Source organism: Nicrophorus vespilloides, unplaced genomic scaffold (assembly GCF_001412225.1).
Source record: "Nicrophorus vespilloides isolate i.1.1-1 unplaced genomic scaffold, Nicve_v1.0, whole genome shotgun sequence".
NCBI classification, from domain to species: domain Eukaryota; kingdom Metazoa; phylum Arthropoda; class Insecta; order Coleoptera; family Silphidae; genus Nicrophorus; species Nicrophorus vespilloides.
Window position 1 is genome coordinate 128,188 of NW_017099782.1, and position 8,405 is coordinate 136,592.

General features: G+C 34.6%; 1 pseudogene; it reads right to left on the reverse strand.

Annotated features, from left to right (window-relative positions):
* Positions 1–7,787: 7,787 nt before the first annotated feature.
* LOC108565567 lies at positions 7,788–8,189 on the reverse strand (annotated as a pseudogene).
* Between the last annotated feature and the right edge of the window lie 216 nt (positions 8,190–8,405).

The window sequence follows — 8,405 nt, forward strand, 5'->3', positions numbered from 1 at the left end:
AGGGTCGTATCTAGAAGAGAGAGTGCTCGCGTCACTCTATGCGCCGCTCTTTGTGAAAATATCATTTTATTATTACGGTCCCTTTTCTGCTACCTGCATCATTGTATTTTCATAGAAGACAAGCATTTAATATTTTTCTAGAAATCAAAGACATACTGTAACTATTGATTTTAATTGTTTCATCTTGTTATGAAATCTAGGTCACTGGTAACATCTATTATTTCATTTAATCTGGTTTATTTTTGTTCAATGAAGATAACGCCACGAGAAGATTAATTACAATAATATGGATAAAAGATTTGATGTCTTTATAAGCTTAATTAATGAATTTGAATCGTTTATAAAATCAATGTTCGGCAATCGTCGATTATTTTTGCCCTTTATTTATTATTTTCCTAGAAATTTCTATGAATTTTCAATAAAATGTATAGACACATTTTCAGCTTAAAATTATTTTAATGTTTAAGAAACTGTGGTGGTCACTCCAGCCCGCTAATATTACATGCCCGGTACGGTGCGCCCTACTCCAGCCCGCAGCTGGTATTCCAGGAAGGTCCGATAAGGGCTCTACCTGGTTAGGGTATATAAGTGGCTTCGCTTCCGCATCTCTTGTGTGTAGTAATAAGCTGTAAGGTTCCCGGTGTTATCTCGTGAGTATTATTTGTGTTGGCTCTCGGGCCTCGGACTCATTATACTGTAAGAAACCTTTGTAACCTTTATATCATATGTATCACTGCTGTGTAACTAGCCATGATTATCACTAATAAACATTATATACGAGCATCTCCAAAAAACAATCAAATATCACTCTTAAAACACAATATACAGATCATAACACTAAAATTAATGATTAAAAAGTATATTACTCTAAATATGACTGAAGAAAATTTACAAAGTGCATGTGTTACTAGTTACTAATTTCAATATTATAATTGAAAACAGCAGTAAAAAAATAAACCAAAATAGTATATTTGATTCGATTTTAAAATTTAAGTTTAACGAATTTAAATTGCTTTTTTTCGAACTGAACCGGAACCTAACCGAAACCGAATCTTGAACGATAAACATTTACTTGGAACGTAACCGTAAACCGGTACCAAATTAATTAAATTAATCAAGTCGTCTACGTTTCCTATTGACAATCAATTACTCGGCCAGTTAGTATTTATGCCATAAGTAGTTTAACTTTTAGAAGATTTTTCAATTTTAATTTATAAAAGGAAATAGGCCAATTTCCTGTCAATAAGTGTTCTTTTTAACTTAAGAATGTTATAATGTTAACATGACAAAATGCAGGGTTTGTAAATATTCGGAAATCGTGAAAGCTAAAAACTTCACCAATCAGTCCTGAAATTAGAGAGAATATCTGTCACAGAATGTCTTGGCCAATAGATTGCTATTATTATTAAATATAAGTTATTCAAGTTTAAAAACTTACGATTATCATAAAATTGATTTGATAATTTACTGCACATAATTTTTCATATTTTTATTAATTTCAAATACAGGTAAAAAAAAAACGTTCGTTTTATGTGTCGTTTTATGCTCAGTGGTAAGAGATTTGCAAACAATGAAGAAGTGGAATGTGACGGTTCTCACTAAAAACACAGTATCCAATCTATAAGGTCGGGTACTTCTGCGACTACCCTCGTATGATATAGTAAGAGAAGTGATATTGGATTGATTGGATTTAAATTGAAGGAATAGGAATCTGTTAAGCAAAGTTTTTATTCTAGTTTTGGATTACAGATCTTTGGTTGAAGAGTATTAACAGAAAAAAAAGTACATTGATTACGTAATCAAAGATTAAATGGATGTATAGATCAGGGATCGGAAATGGTGGAATCTCAATTATATTTTGGATTTGGGTTGTTTGGAATAGGAACAAAGGTATAGTTTTGATGAAGGTATTCCAGGTGATTGTTTTCAAAGCGTACATGGGTATCATGTGATGATAAGGAACAATGAGTTTTGTTTTAGAACGGTTTATTTTCAGACGCCAAATGTTATACCAGGATTGGGATGCAGCGAGGTGGTAAGTTGTGGATCAAGGATTGAAGAGAGGAGACTTGGGAAGCAAGTATGATATCGTCAGCATATTAGATGACATAGATCGACGGTGTTGGCATCAGATTTATTCAAGTCGGTGCAAAAAAAGATTATATAACAAGAGAGGCAGTGTCGATCACTGCAGGGGTGAGAATAAATTTGTAGATTTTTACTTTACGGGTAGGAAGGATTTATGTTTGTGAATTTGTGCTGTGAAACTATTTATGGAAGTATTGATGTACAGAACATATTATTAAACAAAAAAATGTATTTGTTACAATTTTTATGGATATGATTGTATAAAATAGCGGTTAATAAATATATAAATTAAATTACTACAAAATAAACGAATCGGTAAATTAATTAGTATCATTCTATTCGAATTTATTGTCGAAGCACAACAAATAACATGTTTGTGGAAATTAAACTATTCATGAAATTGACTGTTAAATAAATTTTTCATATCAACACAGATTATACGCCAAAGTAAATGTGTAGCTATTAAACGTTTGTTTGCGGGCTGAAGTATAAATAAAATAACGTTAAATGAATCTACCCCAACTCAAAAGGTGGCTCCAGTTCCAATAAGATGTCGTGTCCCAGGGATAGTTTTCTGGACCACTGTGGGATATTATCTTCCGTTGTCTTTTGTGGAGTCTCAGTTGTTGGCAATTCTCAGTAATGAAATTCGTTTGGTTTTACATAACTTTATTTGTTACTTGGTCGATTTAAGATTGATCTGAGACTATGCTCATCATAATAAGATTCTTATAAGACTTTGTTCATCATATTAACGTTTTACTGAGACTACTTCTAAATACTTATTGTATTTACAAAGTTAATTCTTTTTAATACGGACGGGGTGGGAGTTTGAGGAGTAAGGCACGGTTTTGAGTAGACGCTCCGCTTGAAAATACGAAGAAACGTTACAAATGGTCACTGCCTTCCATGGGATCTGTCTATTCTGCATATTGGTCTTATAGCTCATTGTCCTCAATGGTACCCTTAATGGTTGGACACAACAAAGATAAATAACTTGTTTGGTGTGGGGGATTGTAACTTTAGGACTTAGTGAGCTTGTGCATGTTTCCAAACTGAATCTCTCCTTCGCAAACTGGATGACTTATTACAACGACAAAGACATAACGTACGTTCCATCATATTCGGTGTTTATTTATTTAAGTTTTCAATTATATATGTCTAGAAAATCACATGCAAAAAAAATACAGAATTGTGTTGTAGTGGCCAACTATTATATTATCATCTATTGTATAATTAATGCCTATAACTTACCTCTTAATTATTATTGTTTGTATTCATTTTTTTAAATACATTTAATTTACAAACTATATTTAGATTAAATTAGTTAGTAGTCATTTAGTTGTATCTTAGTGTCGTTTGTGGTCACACAGTTTTTTGTAACAAAAATGTCTCCGAATAAAAAGCTAAAACAAGATAAAAGAAAAAAATATCAATAGATATGAAAAGTAAAATAATTAACAAGGAATATGCGTAGCACATATATACAATCGGTCTACATGAATGATTTGTACCATCCGCAAGAACAAGGACAATATTATTGAGATAGATGCTGCAAAGAATGTTTACGAATCGATCACGTTTTCTCGACGATGTTAAAAAGTTAATTCTCATATGGATATACAAAATACAATTAAAAAGCGACACTATTAACGAGAATATCATTTGTGAGAAAGTGAAAGTGATTTTTGCCTACCTTGTTAAGAAAATGTCAGGATCATCAAATGCCGAAGAAGCGTTTAAAGCAAGCTGGGGTTGGTTCGAGAAGTTTAAGAGAAGAACCGGCATCGACAGTATTGTGAGAGGCGGTGAAGCAGCAAGCTCCGACATAAAGACTGCAGAGAATTTCATCACCGAGTTCATGAAGCTCGAAGATTCTGAAAAATGGTGAAGCTAAGTTAGATAGCAGAAGAGGATAATGCTGCTATTTTGTGCAAATTCAAGAGTCGATTTGAAAATTAAACCTACCTGTCTATCATTCAGAAAATTCACTGTTTCAAACAGTGCGGAATATTAGTGGAACAAGGACACTTGTATAAATTAACAAAAACAAATATTATTGGACAACTTAACTAAAAATTAAATAATACTAGTTTAAATCAGTCATGAGCAAATGTTGTTAGAACCGTTTAATAATTTTTATTAAAACATTGAAAATGTTTATATCATTGAATTGCCCCGATCTTTGCAAGCAGTTGCAGTTGAGCTCTACACCTTCACCATCATCCATCAGAACCAGCTACAAAGGTCCAGCAAACGTACGTAACCTCGTAAAAGAGAAACGAAGGCTGAGGAAAATTTGGCAAACCACCCACCATCCGGATGACAAATCTCGCCTAAATAGAGCCAATAAACAACCAAGGAACTTATTAGAGAGCCAGAGCAACGAGGCGCTGCAGAAGTATCTTCGTGGTCTGTCTCCTACTGGAACTAACGAACACTCACTGTGGAAGGCGACCAAGCATACGAAACAACCGAAACAGAGAGTCGCGTCTTCGACAACCAGCTGGTAGCTGGGCGAGGAGTGACAAAGAGAAGGCGGAGGTGTTTGCTGACCATCTAACAAACGTGTACCAACCTTTCACGGCAGGACTTGCAGGGAAAGAGGAAAACGAGATAATGAAATTTCTGGGGTCTCCATATCAAATGTCATTTAATGTGAGGCAGGTTAAGCTAACTATACTAGAGTTAAAGCTAAGAAAAAGCGCCAGATGACCTGATTACAGCAGAGGTCTTGAGACAGCACCCCCGTATGGGCATTAGGGTAATAACGCTTATCTTCAACGCAATGCTGAGACTCGGTATATTTCCATCACAGTGGAAAGAAGCCCAAATCATACTTATCGCCAAACCTGGAAAACCAACGGACGCGGTGTCTTCATATAGAGTCTATATGGTTTGGTCTATATTATATTGGTATATACTATATTGGTCTATATTATAGACCAATCAGCTGTCTAAACCGTTCGAGAGGCTGTTGCTGCGAAGACTGAAGCCCTGGCTGTTGGATAGTCATCTCATTCCAGAACACCAGTTAGGATTTCGTGAGCGACATGGTACTGTGGAACAGGTGTATCGTGTGGTGGATGTGATTGGCAAAAGTCTTGAGGAGAAGATGTACTGCCCTGCAGCTTTCCTCGTCATCTCACAGGCGTTCCGTCTCAGCAAGTATGGCATGGAGGATTGCTATATAAAATTAAAAAGTGTCTACTACATGAATATTACGTCATATTCAAATCGTACTTGACTGGGAGTGTTTCTGGACCCTTAGTCTATTTGATCTTCACGGCTGATCTACCAACTCCTCAGGACGCCACTATAGCGATATTTGCTGATGACACCGTTGATCTAGTTCGCGATTTTTTCTTTTAAAAGCACTCTGTGGAGTTTGGTCGCTGGATCAATCTTTAATATTTATTTTTAATTTTTCTCATTATTAAGCCCAGAACTAGAGCATGTTATCTGTTTTTCTCTTTATTGTAGATAGATTGCTTTGTAAATAATAAAAAAAAAATTGATTTACAATCGTGGCGGACCGGATAGAACATTAATTTATTAATCTTTTTTATAAGATTCCGATTTTGATATGTAAAATTATATTAAATTCTCATATGTATAATATTAATGCTACATAATAATTTCGATTTATTCTATAATATTCCAAGAACTCTTTATCTGCCATCATTTTTCTTATTCTTCAGTCCTTTTCTTTAATACCGAAGCGCCGAGCCGAGCAAAGAGTTCTGTATTCTTGAATTGGAATGATCTGCGTCGGACGTTTATGTTTCCAACTTGTCAACGCTGAAAACTACGCTCATCCGTACTATGATGACACTAGAATTTGTGTGAGTCTAGATCGAACCGTGAAAGCAGACGGTTGATGACTCCGATAGAGAAGATATTTGTGTGAGTCCAAATCGAACGGAAATTATTGAATTTCAATTAGTGAAGCAAAATCATAGCCTACATGTATGATTTTTGGCAAGTTTATCTAGTATTTTATATTTTTGTATAGTTTTATCGGATCTATACAAATGTATCTTATTTTTTTAAATCAGTTTACATTTTTGATTTCGCTTGACATTGAGATTAAACTACACACCACGGTTTAATCTCGCTTTATTCAAAATAACTTTGGAGATTTTTTTTAAAGAAGATATTATTTTCATTTTATAAACTGATAGTAATTTGAATATAAATATAGAGGTGCGTAGACTTTTGAAGGATGAATGCTTGTATGAATTGAGCGTCCGCGGTGTAAGAGTTTTTAAGAATTTAACTGGTTATTAGTTAAGGAGTTTTTCTAAGGAATTGAAACCGAAGGCAAATGAATATTAAATAAGACTGGTTGATTTACATAAGGAGATGATTTAGAAAAATCTTATGCTCATCCAATAAAGCAGAGTAAATTATTAAAAAGGAACCAAAGTATGAATAAAATAACGAGGAATCTGTTGACGATGATGACAAAAAAAAAGTTATAAATGAAGAAAATGATTATAAAGAGAAAGAAGAAAATGATGAAGATACTTATGAAAAGAATTAAAATATTTCAACTACCAACAGCATTAAAGGTAGTGGATGATACTGAATCTGTACATTGTTTTGAGGATTCCGATGAGTTGATTGAAAGCAGGAGTGTTAGATCTTGCGCTACTACTAATCATCCAGATTTTTACCCGAGAAGGGAGGTAGTTGTGAACACTGTAAACTACGCTCCATACAATGATGACTCTATAATTTGGTGAATCCAGATCGAACCGTGAATAAAGACGGTTGAGGGCTCCGGTAGAGAATAAATTTGTGTCCTCCATAATTCTATAAATTTAAATTAAATACCAATTAAAAATATCTTGATATTTGAAAAAAAGTTTGAACATAATCATTTTATTTTCTTTATATTTTAGATAAATGATGATTTAAGGATATTATTTTTATTAATATGCTTAGGTATAGGGATGAATATTATTACACAACTTAATTAGAAATTAAATTGTGATGGACCTGACATGCCTTTTAAACCGTCGAAACATAGGCAAGTGTCCTCCATTATGACGGGTGAATTAACTGTTTGTATGTTTCCATGCATATTTAACTTAAATCTCTTCAATTTCACCCTGTAGTTGGGAAAAGATACATGCCTCTGGATGTTCTTGTAGACTGTGCAACATTTGTAGTTGGCTGGGTATTTCCCGCTGCGCAGTGCACATGATGCTTCCGTTTTTCGGTCCTTCTTGCATGCCGCGGAGATGCATTTCACGCAGCACGGCTTCAGCGTTGGTGTGACCATACCTCGGCATCTCGTACACAGTGGGATGTCATATCTGCGGTGCGGCGTCTCTACAACAACCTTCATGATTTGTAGATAAATAATTTTGTGGATCTCTTTGTTATTCGTACGTGCAGTTATGTCCACGAAGAATAATTGCAACGGTTCTTTTATTAAACAGCTTTTAATGTTTATTATGATTTTAAATTCGTGTCCATATTCTATCTCTTTTTTCAGAGATTCCATGTTCACCGACAAGTGGATATTTTTCAGCACGACTCTATAACATCTTTCATCCTTCAAATAATACGTGTGAAAGTCTGTTCCTGGCTCTCCAGCGTCTTTTTGATGATCGTGTACTTTTCAGAGGTCTTCGGGAGAATTTTAATTCATTATTATTAACAATTTTGACGGTGGATGTGTCATTGTTTTATTGGGTATATAGAAATAAATTATTTTTGTTATTGAAAATTATTAAGCATATTGTGAAATAAGTTTTTAGTTTTTCTAAAGCCCTATATCGGTGGGAAATCTTGTTCTTTTTATTTTTGGTCAATTCTGCATATGTCTCGTTATACCCTTCAGGCTGGAAGAATGGATCCCATCCAAAATCCCTGGGTCCTCTTGGATCCACAATCACTCCTTTGGTGCGTTCTTGGAAGAGCACTTCTTCATCATCATTTTCACCTGAACAATAGGCAAAAGTACAAACTGCTTCAGCGGACTTGTCCTCAAAACCATCCAACATCTTGTAGAGTCCTTCAGATCCTAATTTCTCCAAGAACCATTTTATGTACGGACTAGGCAAACCTTTTCAACCATTGAAACATAGGCAAGTTACATGTTACATGTTTTCTACAAAAGATATCGCTGCGTCGTCTGCTTCTTCGTCGGTGGTGATTTTAGGATAGTCATTCCTTAGAAAGAGTTTTGGTCATCAGTATTCTAGTATGTCCGGTGATTTTATACTCCTGGGTTTCTACCTTTTTGGCGAAGGACTTGTTCTAGTTTAGTTGTGATCTGGTGTTTCGTTTGCTTGGATAGATAT